This window comes from Pleurodeles waltl, chromosome 9 (assembly GCF_031143425.1).
Source record: "Pleurodeles waltl isolate 20211129_DDA chromosome 9, aPleWal1.hap1.20221129, whole genome shotgun sequence".
Classification (NCBI taxonomy): Eukaryota; Metazoa; Chordata; class Amphibia; order Caudata; family Salamandridae; genus Pleurodeles; species Pleurodeles waltl.
The window spans coordinates 1165516409-1165538619 of record NC_090448.1 but is presented as its reverse complement, the minus strand read 5'-3'; positions in this window follow the sequence as shown (position 1 = coordinate 1165538619).

Genomic DNA, 22211 nt, shown 5'->3' with positions numbered 1-22211 from the left:
GTGTAGGTTGCTGCTGTGTCTGTATTGTCCGCCAACGGTAGCGGTAAGCCATGCACTCAACCTGTCTTTCTTCTGTTGTCCCCACCCTTTTTGTGGTCTCCCTGTTCTTGTGTGCATCAGCATCATCAGGCGGAGGTACAGTGGCAACGGAGCACGAGGGAGCTGCATCCCACATGTCCATGGAGGGCCACACCAGGGACTCAGAATACACCAGTGGGACGGAGGGCGAGGGGAGCTTCACGGCGGGGACAGGATCAGCAACCAGCGACACGGACTCGTCCTCCGATGGGAGCTCCCTTGGGGTGGCGGCAACATCTGTGCCCCCCACTTCTACAGGTACAGCCGCCACCCCCCCTACCAGCACTGCCCTCCCAGCAGCCCCTCAGCCTTCGCCCCATGCCCACTCACCCAGGAGGGTGGGCATCACCTTCGCCCCAGGCACCTCAGCCCCTGCCCCTCTCACTTCTGGTGCCCTCAGTGAGGAGGCCATTGACCTCCTCAGGTCACTCACTGTTGGGCAGTCTACCATTTTGAATGCCATCCAGGGTGTAGAAAGGGAATTGCAATACACTAATGCATTCCTGGAGGGCATTCATTCTGGTCAGGCTGCCCTTCATCGAACCCTGCAAACTCTGGCCTCAGCACTGATGGCAGGCATTGTCCCTATGTCTAGCCTCCCCCTTCCAACTTCCTCCACCCAGACCCAATCCCCTGTACCCCAGCCTATCCCAAGCACACCATCAGACCAGCATGCACACACCTCACCACACAAGGGAAGCTCAGGCAAACATAAGCACCACACATCCCACAGGCACTCATGCAAGCATCACACACATACAGACACACCAACATCCACTGCCTCCACTGTGTCCCCCTCCTCGTCGTCTCCCTCCTCCCTCCCTGTCTCGTCTATACTCTCACCTGCATGCACTACCACTACAGCCACTAGGTCCTGCACCAGCACACCCACCACCACACCCCGCTCACATACACTCACCACCCCCACTACCATTTACACGTCCCCTGTGTCCTCTCCCAGTGTGTCTGTGACGCCCCCTCTCAAAGTACACAAACGCAGGCACACACCCACCCAACATACATCCACCTCACGACAGCCTCCAGCGCATGCACCTGCACCCAAAGCCACAAAAGTTACACCTCCTACAACCACCTCCTCTTCCTCCACTCCCAGACCCCCTCCAGCTACCCGTCCCAGTGTTCCTAAGAAAATTTCCCCTTACCAACCTTGAGCTCTTTCCCACCCCCCCCCCCATCCAATTCATAGGTCCCGTACTAGCACCTCAGCCAAAAAATCTCCGGGACCAGTGGTGCCTGTTGTTAGAGGTATGTGGAGTGCACCGAGCACCAGGGCAGCCAGTGTGACACGGAGCCACAGCACAGCCAGTCCCCCCCGTGAAGCACCAGAAGTTCCCGACAGTGCCTGGCGGGAGTGGGGGAAGACTCCAGCCAGCAAAGCCGCTCACAAGGGTCCCGGGGGGGAGTGTCCACTCAGCTGTGACTCCTACCAAGGTGGGGAAGGGGCAGAAGAAATCGCCAAAGTCTGGGAGGAGCAGCACGGCGGAGAAGACCGCCATCATCCCCGCTGCCCAGGAGGCTACCACCAGCCCAATCGTCACTGGCCAGGAGGCCACCGCCAGAGTCAGTGCCCAGGAGGGCAGCCCAATCGTCACTGGCCAGGAGGCCACTGCCAGAGTCAGTGCCCAGGAGGGCAGCCCAATCATCACTGGCCGGGAGGCCACTGCCAGAGTCAGTGCCCAGGAGGGCAGCCCAATCATCAGTGGCCAGGAGGCCACCGCCAGCCACAGCCCAGCTGCCCAGGAGAGCCCCGGCAGCCACAGCCCAGCTGCCCAATGAAGGACCGCCAGCCCCAGCCCTGCTGGGCAATGAAGGACCGCCATGGCAAGCACCGCTGAACAGGTCAGAAACTTCAAACTCAAGCACCGCTGAACAGGGCAAGCACGCCGAACAGGGCAAAGACCGCCAAGTGAAGCACCGCTGAACAGGGCAAGCACCGCTGAACAGGGCAAAGACCGCTGAACAGGGCAAGGACCGCTGAACAGGGCAAGGACCGCCAAGTCAAGCAACACTAGCCCATGAGCGGCAGGGGCAGTGATGCAACTGGGACCGTCACGGGGTGAGTGATGCACTCTGGGCACCAGTCCCCCTCCAGAACCAGTGGAGACATGCATCCACTCAGTCTGTCCTGCACAGGATGAAGCACTCTGGGCACCAGTCCCCCTCCAGAACCAGTGGAGAGATCCATCCACTCAGTCTGTCCTGCACAATATGAAGCACTCTGGGCACCAGTCCCCCTCCAGAACCAGTGGAGAAAGGCATCCACTCAGTCTGTCCTGCACAGGATGAAGCACTCTAGGCACCAGTCCCCCTCCAGAACCAGTGGAGACATGCATCCACTCAGTCTGTCCTGCACAGGATGAAGCACTTTGGGCATCAGTCCCCCTCCAGAACCAGTGGAGAGATCCATCCACTCAGTCTGTCCTGCACAGGATGAAGCACTCTGGGCACCAGTCCCCCTCCAGAACCAGTGGAGAAAGGCATCCACTCAGTCTGTCCTGCACAGGATGAAGCACTCTGGGCACCAGTCCCCCTCCAGAACCAGTGGAGACTGTTCTCCACTTGAGAGACTGTGGCTTTGCACTCCCCAGGATGGAACAGTGGGCAAACCACCCACTGTAGAGACTTGAGAGACTGTGGCTTTGCACTCCCCAGGATTGAACAGTGGGCAACCCACCCACTGTAGGGACTTGAGAGACTGTGGCTTTGCACTCCCCAGGATGGAACAGTGGGCAAACCACCCACTGTAGAGACTTGAGAGACTGTGGCTTTGCACTCCCCAGGATGGAACAGTGGACAAACCACCCACTGTAGAGACTTGAGAGACTGTGGCTTTGCACTCCCCAGGATACATCAATGGGCATGGAGCCCCCTCGTGGATCTGGCGTGGTGCACTCATCCGGCTGAGGTGCCCCCCCTTCCCTTCCCCCTGAGGTGCCTGTTGTATTTGTATCTGATGCCCCAGCAGTGTTCTCTCCGTTTCTGGTCAGGTATCTTGTGTGGGCCTCGCCCATGCATTTTGGGCCCAGTGGTCCACCGACAATGACTTGTGCATTACCTGCACTACTATTCGTGGTGTATATTTTGTTTAATGTGTATATATATATATATATATATATATATATGTATATATTGGTTACTGTATTTTGATATATTACAATGGTTCCACTCATTTCCTTTGGTCTTTGCATTCTTCCGGGGGGGGGGGATTGGGGGTTGTTACTGTAATGTTTGGATATGCATTGGTGTGTGTGTTGTAGTGGGTGAGGGTGGGGGTGGGGGTGTTGCGTGTTTGTGTCCCTGTCTTTTGCCTCCCCCTCCCCTATGTCGTAGGTGCAGTACTCACCGTTGTCTTCCCAGCCGGCGTTGATGATCGTCGTACAGGAGCAGGAAGACTAGTGCAGGAAGTATATGGAGTTCCGGCTCCATGGTGTCCTCCTTCCTCGTGGAGTGGGTAGAGGTGAGCGTTTTCCCTTTGAAATGGCTGTTTCTGCCGTGTTTTTATCCACGGTGAATCCGCCCCGGAAAAGGTGGCAGATTGGTAGGCTGTGATACTGTGGGCGGTACATTGTCTTCCTCCTGTCTGTTGGCGGTGACCGCCGCGCTGTTTGTGTGTACCGCTGTGGCGGTCGGAGTGTTAAAGTGGCTGTCTTTGTTGGCGGTTTCCACCACGGTCATAATTCCCATTTTTTTACCGCCGGCCTGTTTGCGGTCATACCGCCGCTTTAACACCGTTCGCCAGGGTTGTAATGACCCCCATAGTAACTAATGTTGTGCTCTGTACACACAGAATACAACATGCCATATATATGGAACAAAACAATGCAAATGTCCCTAAGCTGGTTTTCAAATACCATCTCATCATGTTCCCACAAACATGCAAGTTCATTTTGTAAACTGTTGGCGTCAACTGGGAAGCGGGATTATTAAGCTGGGGAGAGGGATGATGGCACTGCTTGTGTGACCACTGTTTAAACAGCAATACAGTATGGAAAATCAAGAATATAAAACACCTTAGCCATATTAGTTGGAAAGAAAAGAATTTAAAAATCAAAATGCCACAAACACATTTGGAATATAATTTAGGGATCTAAAGTAGCCAAAACAAATCAGCATGGTTATTAAAAGAATCAGGAAGCAAAATCCTGTGAATTATTTTAGTAGTGGTTTTCAACAGTGCTTGACAAGGGCAGAAATACGTTCATTTTTAGGAATGGAAAGAAATAAATGACCCCAAAGGAATTTGTTTATGTTTACAAGGTGTGTGTCCCTTTAAAAACATACCTGCTCATTTGTTTTTTTTCTTGTTTAAAAAAACAACTGATAAAAAGGTGTCCTTCTATTCAGGAGAGTTTATTCAGCCTGGAGTGCCCAGTTGTAAGTGATATTCACATCTATAATCCATATCCATAGCAAACTATCCAGGTACAATTGGTTCCTGCGGTTCCCTTCAGCAGCACACACTTCGTCAGTCTGTACAGCTTTCTCCTCTAGTAAGACACAAGGAAGAAGTTTCATGTGGGCTGGCTGAAAAAATCTTTTGCCTCCAGTAGTCTACTGGTTCCCTTCCATGCAGAAAAACAGCTCCCACTTTCTCCAGGACCTTCAGCACTCAGCAAGTAGGATCTGCTGGCGAGGACCTTGACCCTTTTGTTCTATTGAGTCAGTTAGAGGGTGCATCCCTATGTCATGGGTCTCAGAGATTCAGAATAAAGCTAGAGACAACTTTTCTCCACGGTCCTCTTTCCTGAACATGGGAATTCCACTAGCAGGCAGGAAGGGGGTCTTCTATTTTTGAAACAGTTTTCAAAAGGCAAACAGATCTGATTGGCAGAAGCTCCAAAGAAATTAAACTAAAGTTATTGCAGTTCCCCAGATGTATTTACAACAGTGACCCAGTTCCTGTTTTTGAAAGGTGCTTTATTGTAAAAGTCCACAGTCGTGTAGAAAAGCCAGAATGGCAGCCTCATGCTTCCCAAGCCCCTCTTCAACTTTATTCAAACTCTGCTCAAAGCTGGCCTAATCCATCCTCTAGAAGTTCAAGGAGAATCCCAACCTTTCCATGTCTCAGCGGTCGGAGACCCCATGTTGGGAAGACCTCCTGTGTCAGAAAGATGCTTCCTGTATGAAGTGAACATTTATTATTGCTACTTTTGATAGGAAGATGTAGCCTGGGCACCAAACAATGTAATTCATGAAGCCAATTGCACTACAAGCCTTTGATGCTGGGCTGTTAGCCATAGAACTTCAGCAACAATAAGGTATGAAACGTCCCAGCTCAGTGGGATACATAGGGGGTGGGAGGGCTTGCAAAGAAAAGGAATTAGGTATTTTGCTAATACTAATTAGAACATTAGAATGTTGAGCTCCCCACTGACATAAAATGGAGTTCTCCGGGCTTCTAATGATTGGTAAAAGCCCGGAGCATCAACATTCCAATGTTTTCCTTTCACAGCTGTTGCTGTGAACAAAGCCCTCGTGTAGCCTGAGGTGATTTCAACATCCCTCAGGCTCCATGAGGCCTTTGTTTTACTAATAAGAACATTATTCCCTCTATGGGCAGAATGTTCTAACTGCCTTACAGTCCTCAGTAGTGGGCTATACTGGTGATTAAAGGCCTGTTCTCTTGTTCATGGCCGTCGCCTCCGGCTTGTGCATTCAATGCTGGAGCAGGCCCTTAATGGCTGGTATTGCCTACAATGGTAGGCTATGAGGCTATAATACAATTTGAACCAACAATATGAATGTAGATTAACAAAATCCAATATTTCCAGTTATTTTGTCATACATAATTATCTACATGCTATGAAATTGAAATGTATAGCATTTTCGAAACAACAAAGTTAAAATACAGGCTGCTGCTGTTGCCTATCAAAACATGTTTTACACACGTTATCTGTTTAAGTGTAAATGTGGGCAGCTCCTTCAAGCACACAGTTCGAGTTTAACTTTATAAAGCTGTGCAAACCCGTTATGCAGATATATAGCTGATTTACAAAACTGTCCAATAGACCCATTCAATCAAAAAAACGAATTTCATTTCATTAACTCACAGCCCCTTCATGAACGTTATTCTTATTTTAGATGGAAATGGGGTCAATTCCTCTTTCGAGCATGCATCTCAAAATTCAAACTTTGTGCTGCCGTTACAGTCTTTTGCACCAGCTTTCAGCTGGTGTACCAAGCGACAGATAAACTTAGAATAAACTTAGATAAACTTAGAAATTATGCAGCACAGTGCAGCAAGTCAAGTTGCATGAATGAGAGAGAGCTGAAAAGCACACTTGAGGCTGCCTCGCACCAACACAGACCCCCTTGCACCATGATGCAATGGTACCTGCTTTAGGGGCAGGATTGTTTTTGTGCAGGAAGATAGCCCCTCCCTGCACAAAAACAGTACTTATAGATGTAGTCCTCCTTCTATATGTGCGGCAGAGGAAATAATGAGGATAAATGAGCATATTTCTCCACGTTATGTCTCACTGGGAAATGCATAGCACTTTGATGCATTCCCTGGCTACTAGCTGTTTACTAGCTGTGCCAAATCTGGGAATGCCACAAAATCCATGAGTAGGTTTGCCTGGCTTAGTAAATGCCTAAACAGATTATGGGCCTGATTACAACTTTGGAGGAGGTGTTAATCTGTCCCAAAAGTGACGGTAAAGTGACGGATATACCACCAGCCGTATTACAAGTTCCATAGGATATAATGGACTCGTAATACGGCTGGTGGTATATCCGTCACTTTACCGTCACTTTTGGGACGGATTAACACCTCCTCCAAAGTTGTAATCAGGCCCTATGGGGGTCATTCTAAGTTTGGCGGGCAGCGGTCGCCGCCCGCCAAACTTACGCCGCCAAATGACCGCTCCGCGGTCAAAAGACCACGGGGCCATTCAGACTTTCCCGCTGGGCCGGCGGGCGCCCGCCAAGAGAGGACCCGCCGGCCCAGCGGGAAAGGCCCTGCAACACAGAAGCCGGCTCCGAATGGAGCCGGCGGTGTTGCAGGGGTGCGACGGGTGCAGTTGCACCCGTCGCGCTTTTCATGCTGGGGCCCTGTTAGGGGGCCCCTGCACTGCCCATGGCAGTGGCATGGGCAGTGCAGGGGCCCCCAGGGGCCCCAGGACACTTGTTCCCACCATCCTGTTTCTGGCGGTGAAAACCGGCAGAAACAGGCTGGCGGGAAGGGGGTCGGAATCCCCATGGCGGTGCTGCTTGCAGCGCCGCCATGGAGGATTCTCCCAGCCGGGGCTAATCCGGCAGGAAACCGCCGGACCCGGCTGGGCGACCGCGGCTTTACAGCCGCGGTCGGAATACCACATGAAGCACCGCCAGCCTGTTGGTGGTGCTTCCGTGGACAGCCACCCTGGCGGTCTATGACCGCCAGGGTTGGAATGAGGGCCTATGTGTTGATCCTGCGCCACAAAGTTTGCAACCCTGACAAAAAGCCTTAGGAAATCTGCCCCCACATTCCAAAACATGATAAAGCATAGAACATATATTTATATATAGGACAGAACACCTATAGCTGGAGGTTGTTCAGCAGAACAGGGCTTCTCATAATTCAAAATTCCATATGTCCAGAGTTCGAAAATCAAAAAGATGTATTTCCTTCAAAGATCTAACAATTCTCCTAAGTATGTGCTCTTGAATATCTTTACCAGTCTACCTGTGGCCTTCTCCCTGCTGCCTCTCTTTTCCTTCTGTAGTTTGTTATAAAACAATAGCAATAAAAACTAAATGACGTAAATATATCAACAGAACAGAACACCGTAACACTACAACACAACATATCAACACAAAAAACAACACTGATTTGAAACAGTCGGTGGCAATAGCTTCAAAGCAACCTCCATGCTGCCACCTAATCGGTCTGAGCCACTGGAGAAGGGGGGTGGCCACATGACTGGCACTGGCACTGTGTGTGCCCTATAAAGATAGATGCCAGCATTCCAGTGAGCCATGCCCACTGGCTAGCAGTTGCGGCTTGTGACGGTCAAAAGGTGCGGCGCGTGGCAGGGGGAGGGGGAACGACAAGCAATAAATAAATACATTTTAAAAAACTTACCTGGTGCGCCACTGCCACCTTCGCCATGCCGCTCCTCGATCCTCGTCACACCAGGCAAAGGCTCCTAGCCTTCCCTGCTGCCAATCCTGATGCTGCTCTCATGCTGCTGGCAGCATGAAAGCAGTGTTAGGGTTGGCCAGAGTGCCCTGATTTGGAGCTCAGAGGCAGAGTGAGATCCTCTACCTGCTATCTCCAACCCAGCAACACAGTGCAGGTTTGGAGAGAGCCCAGTGCGCATATGTGTTTGGCCGGCCCGAGATGGTTGGCCGACCCATCAGAACTAAAGTATTTCCGGGCCATGTTGCTGCTACCCTACCTCGCCAAAGTACTAGCGAAAGCAATCAACGCACAACTACGGAATTTCATCAAGGCCAACAACTCCTTTGACAGCTCCCAGTCCAGCTTCCGCAGCAATCGCAGCATGAAGACAGCACTCCTGGCAGCCACTGACGAAATCTGATTACTCCTATACCACGACCACACCTCGACCTCTCAGCAGCTTTTGACACAGTCTCCCACAGCACTCTGCGCACCAGACTTCATGACATAGGAATCCACGGAAAAGCCCTGGAATGGATCCACTCCTTCCACTCCGAGAGGACAAAGAGGGTCAGACTCCCACCCTACACTTCCAGACCCTCAGGAGTCAACTGCGGAATCCCCCAAGGATCCTCACTGAGTTCCACACTGTTCAACGTATACATGGCCCCTTGCTGCTATCGTCAGAAGCCACGGTATGAACATTGTGTCAAATGCCGATGACACACTACTCATCATTTCCCTCACCGAAGACCCGGACACGGCCAAAAGAAACTTTCACGCAGGAATGGAAGCCATTGCCACCTGGATGAGAGCAAGCTGCCTCAAGCTCAACTCCGACAAGACAGAGCTTATCATCTTCGGGAACGCCACTTCAGCTTGGGATGACTCCTGGTGGCCCACATCCCTCAGTGCCCCCCCCTGCACCAACGGAGCACACCCGCAACTTAGGAATCATCCTCGACTCCTCCCTATCCATAACCCGGCAGGTAAACTCTGTTGCCTCCTCCTCCGGGCACACACTTCGTAAACTTCTGAAGATCTTCAGATGGATCTCAGCAGACTGTCGCAGGACAATCACCCACACATTCTGGACCTCCCTCACCGAAAACCCATGTCCCAACACCTGAGGACCCTCAACTGGCTACCGGTCAAAAAGCAAATCACCTTCAAGCTTCTCACCCACATGTACAAGGATATGCACAATGAAGGACCTGAACCACTGCATCTCCTTCCACACCCCAGCCAGATCCCTCCGCCCTGCCCAGATGGCCCTGGCCACCGTCCTCTGCATCAGCAAAACCACCGCCGGAGGACGATCTTTCACCTACATCACAGCAAAGAGCTTGAACAACCTCCCCCTGGACCTCAGACAAAGCCTGTCGCTCACCATCTTCAGGAAGAACCTCAAGACGTCACTCTTCAGATGAGGCCCCTCACCCCCACCCGAGTGCTTTGAGACCCTTATGGGTGAGTAGCTGCACTTTACAAATATTGATTGATTGATTGAAACTTGCTTGGAAGAGATGACACTTGTGGCAAGAAGACCCTCCACTGTCATATTGGTGTGGAAGAAATGACAGGTGTGGCAACAAGATCCTCACCTGTTAAAGTCACTCGGAAGAGATGACCCTTGTGGCAACAAGGTCCTCCTGTGTCAAACTGGCACGGAAGAGATGACACTTGCTGTCACTTCTTTCATTTCTGCATCCTGACCCAAGCTACCTATTTTGTTACATTTCTTTTCATCACCTTTGTTTCTATCCCCCGCAAACCCACCATTCTTCGACCTCTTTCTCTCGTGCATGTTCTAGAACTTTATTCTGAAGAGTGTTGTTGTTATCCGAGTTTTTAAAAAAAGTTGCTAGGATCTTTTTTCTTTTCAAAGCAAAGTAGTTTTTTATTTGCCAATAAATTAATGTACTTGAGTGAAACATTTACCAATACCGAGTCTCTGAAGCCCTAAGGAAGTTATGGCCTGTTTTAGATATTTGCGAGGGGTTGCTCCCTCACATCCTTTGAATATAATGGGCCATTGGATATAATGGGATTTAGATTTTTCCAGATGGGATATCTGTCACTGTTGTGACGGAGTAACTCTCGGCCAACATCTAAATCAAGCCGTTAGGGCCTGATATAGATCTTGGTGTAGGGCAGTGGTTCCCAAACTGTGCGCCGCGGCTCCTTGGTGCGCCGTCAAAATTAGCCAGGGGCGCCGCACACAGTCTGGAAACCACTCGGAGGTGCTTTTAATCAGTAGCTTTTCACCGTGGTTTTGGAAACAAAACCCCCTGCATTAATTATTGTGACCAGAGGAGGGCGCCAGAGTACCATTAATAATATCCCTATGACAAAAGAAAAGAAATAGTTTAAAATAAATGGTTTTCAGGAACCTGAACGAGAGAATTAAGAAGTCAAACTGTAAATAGTGTAGGTACAGGTACAGGCTGGGATTACGTTCCCCCACCCGCCAAAAAAAAGTAACATAATGGGGAGCCATGGCCAACACGGCCAATAGGTCAAAGGAGCCGGGGATCGAAAAAGTTTGGGAACCACTGGTGTAGGGAAATACTCCATCACACACATGACAGATATCCCGTCTGCTGTATTACAATCCCATTATATCCTATGGAGATCGTAATGCGGCGAACGGGATATCCGTCATGGTTGTGGCAAAGTAATCCATCTGCTGAGATTTAAATCAGGCCCTTCGCTTTGACCTAGCAGGAAATTTGCTGGAAAGAAACCTTTGTTCAACCTAGAAGTAATGAAGTCAGAAAACAAGGATCAGTTAAAAATATTGCAAGTAATCCTGGCAGCATTGCTGATTACTGAAGTTAGAGAACAGAGAATTGTAGATAGCTGAGTGACTCATGTTTCTGCACTAATTCTCCATTTCTGAGGCCCACCGTAGTGGCACCTGGAATACCATGGTATTATCTCAACTACCGATACCCTGGTATCGGTAATTCCAGAAAAGGGTACACTAGAGCACAGCTCAGAAATTGAATGAGGAACAAAGCATTTTGCAAGCATCAAGAGAAAACTATGAAGGACAGGTAGTGACTCAAAATAATATAAATCTGTCTGAGTTCAGGTAAATTTCTGGGCCCTGCTGTCAAAATTCACATCATATTGACCCAAACATCCAGTAGGGATTTACCAAAGGAGGGTCAAAGACCCTGCAACCCCCTCTAACGTTGAGGTTTTTTTATCTTCCTCTTTCTTGTGCCTAGTAGGACATCACCTTACCTTGGTTAGTGATTTCAGCAGCTCAATCATCCACGGATGGTGCTCCTCTACCGGGTCCCTCAACATCCTTGAGCTAATTCCCTGGGATCGAAGCTTCCACAAGGGATCCTACAATCTCAACTCGGTAAGTTGATTTAACTAATGTTTACCAACATCCCGTAAAGCACCACACACAACATCAGTGACGGCCAACTGAATATTCCCATGGGGTGACTTCACTTGTGACTTATGTGGACACTGATGTTGGCACCCGCGGTCTGGAGAGGAGTTAGATAGCTGGCAGCCACTGAACAGGTCAGAAAGAGGTGCACAGGGTTGTCTGGTTTTGCAGGAGTTAAGGGATAGGGTGGCACCAGCATGACAATATTGATTCTGACTACCTGGAGCCTGGACCTGTCTTTTCTGGATGGAGTACACTTGTCTCGCCTGGGACAGAGTTCTACTCCGGGCCCTTGGAATTATGCTGCTGCAAGGGGACAAATTACATGGCCAGCTAGAGTAAATTTTGTGGCAAGAAAAGGCAAATTATGCAGCATAATTCAACATATTTTGTGATAGTAGACACGATTTTGTCATTTTTGCACTGTTTGGGCAATGGTTGCACCTCATTAGTCCAAGTTTAAAACCCCAACAACAAAAGGCAGGTGACCAGTCAACCTTTGCAAAGGGCTTTTGTAGGAAAGTGCCCTCTTTCTTGGCATTGTTACCCCCATTTTCTGCCTGTTGTCAGTGTGTTTGACTGTGTCCACTGGAATCCTGCTAACCACGACCCCAGTGGTTAAGCTCTCTCCTGTGAAATGTTTGTAACTGTACCTTTTTCTTCCCCCATTTGGCATACTGGTCCCCCCATGTAAGTCCCTAGTATATGGCACCCAGGTACCCAGGGCATCGTGGTACCAGGGGATCCCTATGGTCTGCAGCAGTTATTCTGCCACCCACAGGGAGCCCATGCAAAGTGTTCTGCAGGCCTGTCATTGCAGTCTACGTGAAACTGGTGCAGGCACCCGTTTTCACTACAGGTCACTGCACCAGGTCACTGTAAGTCACCCCTAGGGTAGGCCCTCTCAGCCCAGAGGGCAGGGTGCAGGTACCTGTGTGTGTTGGCACCCCTGCACAATGCACCTGTGATACAAACAGACTGGACTCTAACCTGGACTTTCCTCCATCAGCAACCTCGCCCATTGCAATACCCCCTAAACGTATTAGCACCTAAATAAACACCCTTTGAACAAAGTCAAGTATGTAGTCTGTGGATTACATGACAAATGTATTCGTTTCACAAACTGTAAACATTGCAATTCTAATCAACTGTAATATTAACATAGGTTTGACCTGTAGTGGGCAGCAGTAATCACACCAGGAGCCAGAGTGGGGCACAGAGATCTGAAAATAGAGATGCCAAAGGGTACAGTAAGTGGCCATGAAATGGGGAAATCAGGCTGCCATGTTCAATGTCAAACACAATACTACAATGGAAGGTGAAATTACAGTGTCTTACCTGTGTGTCACTGGAAGTAATTTTGAATGAGTGTACTTCTGTGGTCCACATCTTCTTCCTCTGCCTTCTCTTAGTCACTGTCCACAGGCTCCACCGCTGCCACACGACCATCTCCAGGCTCATCCTCCTGCAGAAAAGGCACCTGGCGTCTCAAGGCCAGGTTGTGCAACGTGCAACATGCAACATGCAACGATGATCTGGTACACCTTCTTGGGAGAGTAGTACAGGGATCCACCTGTCAGATGGAGGCACCGGAATCTAGCCTTCAGGAGGCAAAACGTTCTCTCAATGAGCCTCCTTGTTCGCCCATGTGCCCCATTGTAACATTCCTCTGCCCTTGTCCTGGCCTTCCTCACTGGGGTCAGAAAACATGAGAGGTTGGGGTAACCAGAGTCACCTGAAAATATCGAGGGATACTTGTTTGCCACACTCTCACCCTTAGGGCCAACCCCACACCCATATACCTACATCAACTGGGTGGGGACCATGGGCTCACCTATTAGCCACACCTGGTGCCTCTGGAGTTGAGACATCACATATGGGATGCTGCTATTCCTCAAGCAAGATAAAGGCATCAAGCACAGAGCCAGGATACTTGGCATTGACATAGGAGATGTACTGGTCCGCCAAACACACCATCTGCACATTCAGAGAGTGAAAGCTTTTTCTATTCCTGAACACTTGTTCATTTCTCCGGGGGGGACAAATGCAATATGTGTACCATCAATGGCACCAATGATGTTGGGGATATGTCCCAGGGCATAAAAGTCAGCTTTCACTGTGGCCAAATCCTCCACCTGGGGGAATACGATATAGCTGCGCATGTGTTTCAGCAGGGCAGACAACACTCTGGTCAGCACGTTTGAGAACATTGGCTGAGACATCCCTGATGCTATGGCCACTGTCACTTGAAAGGAACCACTTGCAAGGAAATGGAGCACTGGCAGGACCTGTACTAGAGGGGGGATACCTGTTGGCTGGCAGATAGCTGAAATCAGGTCTGGCTCCAATTGGGCACACAGCTCTTGGATTGTGGCCCTATCAAGTCAGTAGGTCAGACTAACGTGCCTGTCCTCCATTGTTGCCAGGTCCACCAGGGGTCTGTACACGGAGGGATGTCTCCATCTCCTATTCATCCTCAGCGGTTGAACTCTAGGGTGAAAAACGGTGAGCAGAGGGTCCTATTCACATATATTTAAAAAAATATATGCATTTCTTCCTTTACAAAAACAGTATGTGAACTCAAGAGTCAGTTGATGTGCCAATGTTTGTTGTGACGCAGTTAGGTGCCATGGCCTGTGCCCTCCTGAAATGGCGGATGCCTTACCTGTGAGGAGAGACAAGTGGAAATGAGGTAATTCCGCAGGCGTTGTTCGCCGTTGCGGTTGGCGGTCGATGACCGCTGCGCAACTTCGCATTGGTTATCATTGGGCCCTGTGGGTTCCAGGAGCCAATGGCGATGTACGCCGGCGGTGACGGTATGCACCGCCACGGACGTGACCACCATTTTCTCTCTGTTCACTCACTTACTACCTGACCTTCAACAGGAGAGGACCTACACTGCAAGTGCTGCTGTGACCTGTGTCTGGAAGCGACAATGGCTCGAGTGTCTGGGGAAAGGGCTCCCGCCTTCACGTCGGAGGAGTTGGAGAGACTGGTGGATGGGGTCCTACCCCAGTACACTTTACTCTATGGTACTCCAGACAAACAAGTGAGTACACTGTGAGCATGATGCGTGGGCCATGGATGTAGGGATTGCTGTGTGTGTAAGTCTCGTGTGGGGGGGTGGCTGAGGGGTCCTGGGCAGAGTACTGCATGTCTGGTTGTCAATGTCTGTGCGTAAGGGGATGTGAGGTATATGGTGGGCCATGAGTATAACAGGCTGGACGGTATGACTCATACCTTTTTCTATGCATATTTTCCTGCAGGTCAGTGCCAATCAGAAAAAGGGCATTTGGCGTGCCATCGCCAAGGAGGTGCGGACCCTGGGGGTCTTTGACAGGTGGAGCACCCACTGCCGCAAACAATGGGAGGACCTGCACCGCTGGGCAAGGAAGGCGGCGGAGGCCCAGCTGGGGCTGGCCTCCCAATGAGGAAGGGGTGCCGGTCACACCCTGACCCCCCTGATGTTCGGCATCCTGGCGGTGGCCTATCTGGATTTGGATGGGCGCTTGAAGGCATCATAGCAGCCACAAGGGGGTGAGTACAAATTCAGAATCATGACTTAGAGCACGTTAAGGTTTTACCTGTGTGGGGGATGTGGGTGCTCCTAGGCCAGGGCGAACATGGCAGTGTAGGTCCCATGTTTGGCAGGCTCTGAAGCACTCCAACACCCATAGTGTTAGTGGGCATCTACTACTGGGCAGGGTCCTGTGGGTTTCAGGTGTGCAGCTAATGGCATTAGGTATTGTACCCCATGGGCTGGTGACTAGCATTGTAACTGGTAGTGCATGGCCTAGTGCATAGGGCTGTTCCCTGTGTGTTGTGTACGCCAACAGTAGTGTTGTTGCTGGCATTGACCAGTGGGACATAGGGCGAGGGGAGCACCATGACAGAGACAGGAGGGGACACTACCGACAGCGACTCCTCCTCCGATGGAAGCTCCCTGGTGGTGGCGGACACCTCTGTGCCCACCCCAATAACAGGTACAGCCGCCACCCCCGTACCAGCACTGCACTCCCAGCAGCCCCTCAGCGTGTTTCCCGTGCCTGCTCACCCCAGAGGGTGGGCATTTCCTTCGCCCCAGGCACCTCAGGCCCTGCCCCAGTCAGCCCTGCTGCCCTCAGTGAGGAGGCTATTGACCTCCTGAGATCCCTAGCTGTTGGGCAGTCAACCATACTGAATGCCATCCAGGGTGTAGCAGGGCACTTGCAGCAAACAAATGCATACCTGGAGGGCATTCACTCTGGCGTGGCGGCCCAACAGAGAGCATTCAAGGATCTGGCCTCTGCACTGATACCCCTGTCTCCAGCCTCCCGACTCCAACTTCCTCTACCCAGTCCCAATCCCCTCAACCCCAGCACACCTTCAGACCAGCAATCACCCAAATCAACACAGAGAAGGGGCTCCGGCAAACACAAGCACCACACTTCATCTCACAGGCACTCACACAAGCACCATCCCCATGCAGACACACCAACATCCACTGCCTCCACTGTGTCCCCCTCCTCCTCGTCGTCCACCTCCATCCCAGTAGCGTCTCCACTCACACCTGCGTGCACTACATCCTCATCCACTACCTCCATCACCAGCACGCCTACCACTACACACCCCTCACTGGCAGTCACCACCCCCACATCCGTGCACATGTCCCCTGTGTCCTATCCCACTGTGTCTGTGACCCCTCCTCCCAAAGTACACAAACGCAAGCACACACCCACCCAACAGGCATCCACCTCACAACAGCATCCAGCCCATGCACCTGCACCCAAACACAGCAGACTGACACCTCCTACAACCACTCCCTCTTCCTCTACTCCCAAACCTTCACCCTCTTCCCGCCCCAATGTCCCTAAGAAGCTTTTCCTCGCCAACATTTACCTATTCCCTACCCTACCCCCCGTCCTTCACCTTGAGCCAGGGTGGCCAGAACCCAGCCCAGCACCTTAGCCACCCAGTCCATGGCCACTGTGGTTTCTGCAGCTGTGAGAGGCTCCAAGGAGGCACCCGTCAGCTCAGCCAGTGTGCCAGCAACACCTGCCGAGGCCAAGAAGGGTCCGCCACCTAGAAAGGGCAAGAAGGGGACAGCAGCCAGCAAGGGGAAGGAGGCACAACCAGCCAGCAAGCCCAAATCAAAGACTCCAAATGGCAAAAGCAAGCAGGCACCACCATCTGCCTAGGGCAGGAAGGGGCACAGAACACCAGCCATGGCACTTCAGCCATCCGAGCCTGCAGGTGAAGGCCTGGAGGCTACCACCACAACTGCCAGCACCGCCACCTGCACCGCACACAGCATGCCACCTGCACTGTGCCCAGCACCGCCATCTGCACCACGGCCAGCACAGCCACCTGCCCCGCCGCAAGCAGCACCACTGCCAGCAGCAGCAGCCCCAGTGGGCAGCCGTCCGAGGCTACACGTGAAGGACTGGAGGCTACCACCACAACTGCCAGCCCCGCCACCTACAGCGCAACTGGCAAGCACTGAGCAGCTGTCACCGCCGGAGAGCAGTGTTTAGTGGTGACTACATGGGCTGCAGTGCATCCTGGCCCCTGCAGAATCTGTCGTTGTGACACCCAGGTGAGAGACTCTGACCTTGCATTCCAAAATATCTGAATCACAGGACGCAATGCCCCCTCCAGAACCAGTGGAAGAAAGCATCTACTCAGCCCATCCTTGCCAGGATGAAGCACTCTTGGCACAAGGCTCCCTCCAGAACCAGTGGAAGAAGGCATCCACTCAGTCCCTCCTTGCCAGGATGAAGCACACTGGGCAAAAGGCCCCCTCCAGAACCAGTGGAGATGCCATCCACTTGAGAGACTGTGGCCTTGCACTCCCCAGGACCAAGCAGTGGGCAAACCACCCACTTGAGAGACTGTGGCTTTGCACTCCCCAGGACCAAGCAGTGGGCAAACCACCCACTTGAGAGACTGTGGCTTTGTACTCCCCAGGACCAAGCAGTGGGCATGGAGCCCCCTCCAGGTGCAGTGGCGTTGTCCCATCTTCCGGCTGAGGTGCCCCCCTGTGATCGGGTAACCACGATCACGCCGCACGGAGACGCAACCTGTGACGTGTCAGAGAACCCAGACACGTCAGTTCCGCGTGTAGCCGTTCCCATAGGAACGGCCTCGGCATCTTGGGGGCGTTTCCCTGTTTCTAGGGAAACGCACAACACCTTCCGGGCCGTCGAAGGAGAAAAGCAGGACGTGGACATTCAGAAGGGAGAGCAGGAAAAGAGGAAGACGGAGACAAGCGACGGCGGCAAGGAGCAGATCGCGCCGAGACCGGGAGATGGATACACCGACAACGGAGCGGAGAAGGAGAATTTCCCTCACGTAGCGCCGGAGACGAGGAGCCCAAACGCCAGCCACGACCCCGGAGGGTCGTGGCTTTCAAAGGTACGGTTTCTATTCGGGAGAACAGACAACAAAGGGGAAAACACCCAGGGGAAGGGAGCTGGGAGGAGCGAGAGGGAGGAGGAGGTAGGAGGGAGGAAGGGAAGGCTCCCTACCTAACGAGGGAGCCTGACTATCCCCTCAAGCCTGGGAGCACAGTGTGTTTAAAACATAGATATATCACCACGTTTGTTTTGCATAGTGCACAGGTGTCTCTGCACTCCTTCTCTATACCCCACTTGCCCTTCCCCTCTTCCTACTTAAACGATGAACCCCAGAAAATAGACCAATTACTTACCGTGGGTTTTTCTCATGTTTTCTTGCCGGTCTTCTCCCGGGAGCCGCTCGCGTTTCCAGAAAACATTGACCTGAAGAAGGAAAGGAAGAAGAACAACAAGATTAAGGAAGAGAAGCACTCTAAACAATAGACTTTACAGATACCTACCAATTGTGAATACCAATAGAAAGAGATAAGAAAAGACACTAGTACAATAAAACTCTATTTACTCACCACAGTACGCCGTTTCCAGTCTGGTTTATACCGTATAGCCTGTCACAGTGGTGTCAGAAGTGGGATATTATTCCCCCTAAAAGGCTAAGAAACGGTATAGACGATGAGTGAAGCTCCTTCTTTGGAGGACATGATCAAACAACTGGCCAAAGGCCAACGCCATTTACAGTTGGTGTGGGAAGCTCACCAACGTGAAGCCAAAGAGGATAGGGAGGCCCTGCAGTCTGCCCTGAAAAGTCAAGCCACTATCCTGGTGAACAATCAACTTGTACATGAAACCGCGATGAAAATGTTAACTGAGACAATAGTCTCCAGGAAAGTGCACCTGAATGTCCCCAGCTCGGTCCTCCAAAAATATCAGGAGGGGGAAGACCCGGACTTGTTCTTCACTAATTTTGAAAGGGTAGCGTCCTCTGCTCAATGGCCGGAAGACAGATGGGGACAATATATTGCTCCTCTACTCACGGGATTTATGCAGACAGCTTACCAGGCGGCCAATCCCGGTGGCACCACCACCTACCAGGACATTAAAAGGAGCATTTTGGAACGGGTGGGCCACGATACTGACTACTACAGAGTAAAATTCCGGAAAGTAAAATGGGGACACAACGAGGACCCCCGCACCTTCTACTTTAGGGTCCAGGATCTGGCACTGAAGTGGCTGGGGCCGATAGGAACTAGCAAAGAAGATATAATAAAAACGATCATCCTCGAACAATACTTGGAGTCCCTCCCTTCCAGTACTAAAAACTGGATAAGGCAGCATCCTAAGGTAGATACAGACCTAGCCATAGACTTGGCGTGTGCCTATCACAGGCCCACCGATGTGAGAGCACTACAACCACGACTCAATGTAAAGACACTCCCTACGCCATCAAAACCCATTCCACGATTTCCTTTAGAAGAATCCTTCCAACGGAGACATGGGGAGGCCCCTCCTTTGCAAGGACCTCAATGTTTTAACTGTGGAGAGTGGGGCCATATAGCCCGGGCATGCCCCAGGAAAACCGAGGGAGTTGAGCCTATGGAGATAGGGGTAACCCGACGCCGAGTCTTGTGTACAGGAGGGGGAGACACCAAATTTAAACAGTTCATAAACATCAATGGGCGTCCTCTCTCTGCCCTTATAGATTCAGGCTGTAGTCAATCTGTTATACGACAAGATCTGGTAAAGCCGGTTGACAAGAACGCCAACAGATGGGTAACCATCTGCTGTATACACGGCGACAAGGAACAATACCCTCTGAGCACCGTAGAGATAGAGTGGGATGCGCACCGAGACTTGCTTCCCATGGGTATAATGGACCAACTGATCGAAGACTGTATTATTGGTACTGACTACATACATTTTCAACAACTCTTAAATGAGGTCCAGACCCCAAGGGAAAAACCCGAATGGTTGAACGAGGCTCCCTTCTGTGATAGTATCATTGAGTGTCCCCCATACCGCAGGAAACTTTCCCGTAGAGAAAAAAGAGACGAGAAATCCAAGTTTAGGTCAGGCACAGACAATAATCTACCCATAAGAGTTATAGCAGAAACTTATAGCGCTCCTATCAGTTTCCGTCAACGTCAGAGAGAAGACCCTACTCTCACTCATGCCTGGAGAGACGCAAAAACTGAGGAAACCGATGAGGTGGGTCCCTATTTTCTGGTACAAAGAAACCTTCTCTATAGAGTAAGCACTACACGGGGAGGAGAACGCAAGCGTCAATTAGTAGTCCCAGAATCCTATAGGGATCAAGTACTCTTCCTAGCACATAATCAGCCAGGAGGGGGTAATTTCGGCAGGGAGAAAACGGAGCAATATCTCCTCAGAAAATTCTATTGGCCCGGTGTTTTTGCCCACATTAGAAAATATTGCTTGCAATGTCCCAGATGTCAACTTACCGACCCAGGTCGACCCCGAAAAGCACCTCTCCTACCCCTTCCCATCATTGATATTCCGTTTAGCAGGGTGGGGATGGACTTGATCGGACCCCTACTTCCCTCCTCTAAAGGCCATACCTATATCTTGGTTATCGTAGACTATGCTACCCGTTACCCCGAGGCCCTTCCTCTGTCAAGCATAACCACTAAAACGGTAGCACAGGCCATGATAACGGTGTTCACTCGGACCAGGTTTCCCCGCGAGATACATACTGACCAGGGTACGCCATTCATGTCTAACCTCATGAAACAAATATGTAAGGTATTAGGAATTACACAAATCAAAACTGCAGTTTATCATCCACAGACAGACAGACTAGTAGAGCGCTATAACAAGACCATTAAATCACTGTTAAAAAAAATTGTCGATGAAACAGGGAGGGACTGGGACCTGAAATTGCCCTTAGCTCTTTATGCCATTAGAACCCACGAACAGGCTTCCACGGGCCACAGCCCATTCGAACTGGTGTTTGGTAGACAACCCCGTTCTCTGTTGGATATGGCCGTTGAGACCTGGGAGGAAGACGAGGAAGAAGAGGGACGACCACTGTTAGAATATGTTCAAAAACTGAAAGCACATTTACAGGACCTTTGGGAAGATGTACGACAACATCTGGAAAAAGCACAAGAGACTCAAAAGCATTATTATGATAAAGGAAGTAAGTTGCGTACATTTCTCCCGAATGATCAAGTCCTGATTATGCGGCCCACGTCTGAACAGAAACTATTGTCTAGATGGCAAGGACCCTATAAGGTGATTAAAGCCGTCTCCCCTGTCACCTATCTCATAGAACTCAGTATCAACCCAAGGAAAACTCAAATCTATCACATGAATCTCCTAAAAAAATGGGAACCCATAGATGAGGGTCCTGGGACCGTGGAGATAGGTCGTTTTATATCCCCCTGCAAAGAATTAGACATCGAATTATGTCCCGTTGAAACACCACAACAAGAGACAAGACCCTGTATCAACGCTTCCTTGACAATGTCAGAGAAACAGCAATTGTATGCCCTGTTACGCCAATATCCCCAGGTTTTCTCCGACATACCGGGAAGAACATCCTTGATTTATCACCAAATTAGAACACCTCCAGGACAAACTATCCGCCTACGACCTTATTGCGTCCCTGAGGCACGGAAACACCTCATAGAGGAGGAGATAAGCAAAATGTTAAACTTAGGGGTAATTGAACCCTCCGTTAGCCCCTGGTGTTCTCCAGTGGTCCTGGTTCCAAAACCCGACGGATCAGTCCGGTTTTGTATAGACTTCCGAAAACTCAACTCGATATCCTTGTTTGATACTTACCCTATTCCCCGGGTGGATGATGTCCTGGAGAAGATAGGTAAAGCTAAATATATGTCTACACTGGACCTCACAAAAGGGTATTGGCAGATTCCCCTTTTCCCCGAAGACAAAGAGAAAACAGCCTTTTCTACTCAATCTGGCCTTTATCAATTTACGGTGCTACCTTTTGGTCTCCATGGAGCCCCGGCCACATTTCAGAGATTAATGGATCGATTACTGAAACCCTTCCATACCTTCTCCGCTGCTTATCTGGACGATGTTGTTATTTTTAGCGACACCTGGGTAGAGCATCTAGACCATCTACGTCAAATCCTGGACACTCTGGCAGAGGCAAGATTGACCGCTAATCCTAAGAAGGGTATGTTAGGGAAAACGGACATATCATACTTAGGCTATACAATAGGGAACGGCACGCTACAACCCCAAATTACAAAGGTTGAAGCCATTAGTAACGCCCCCA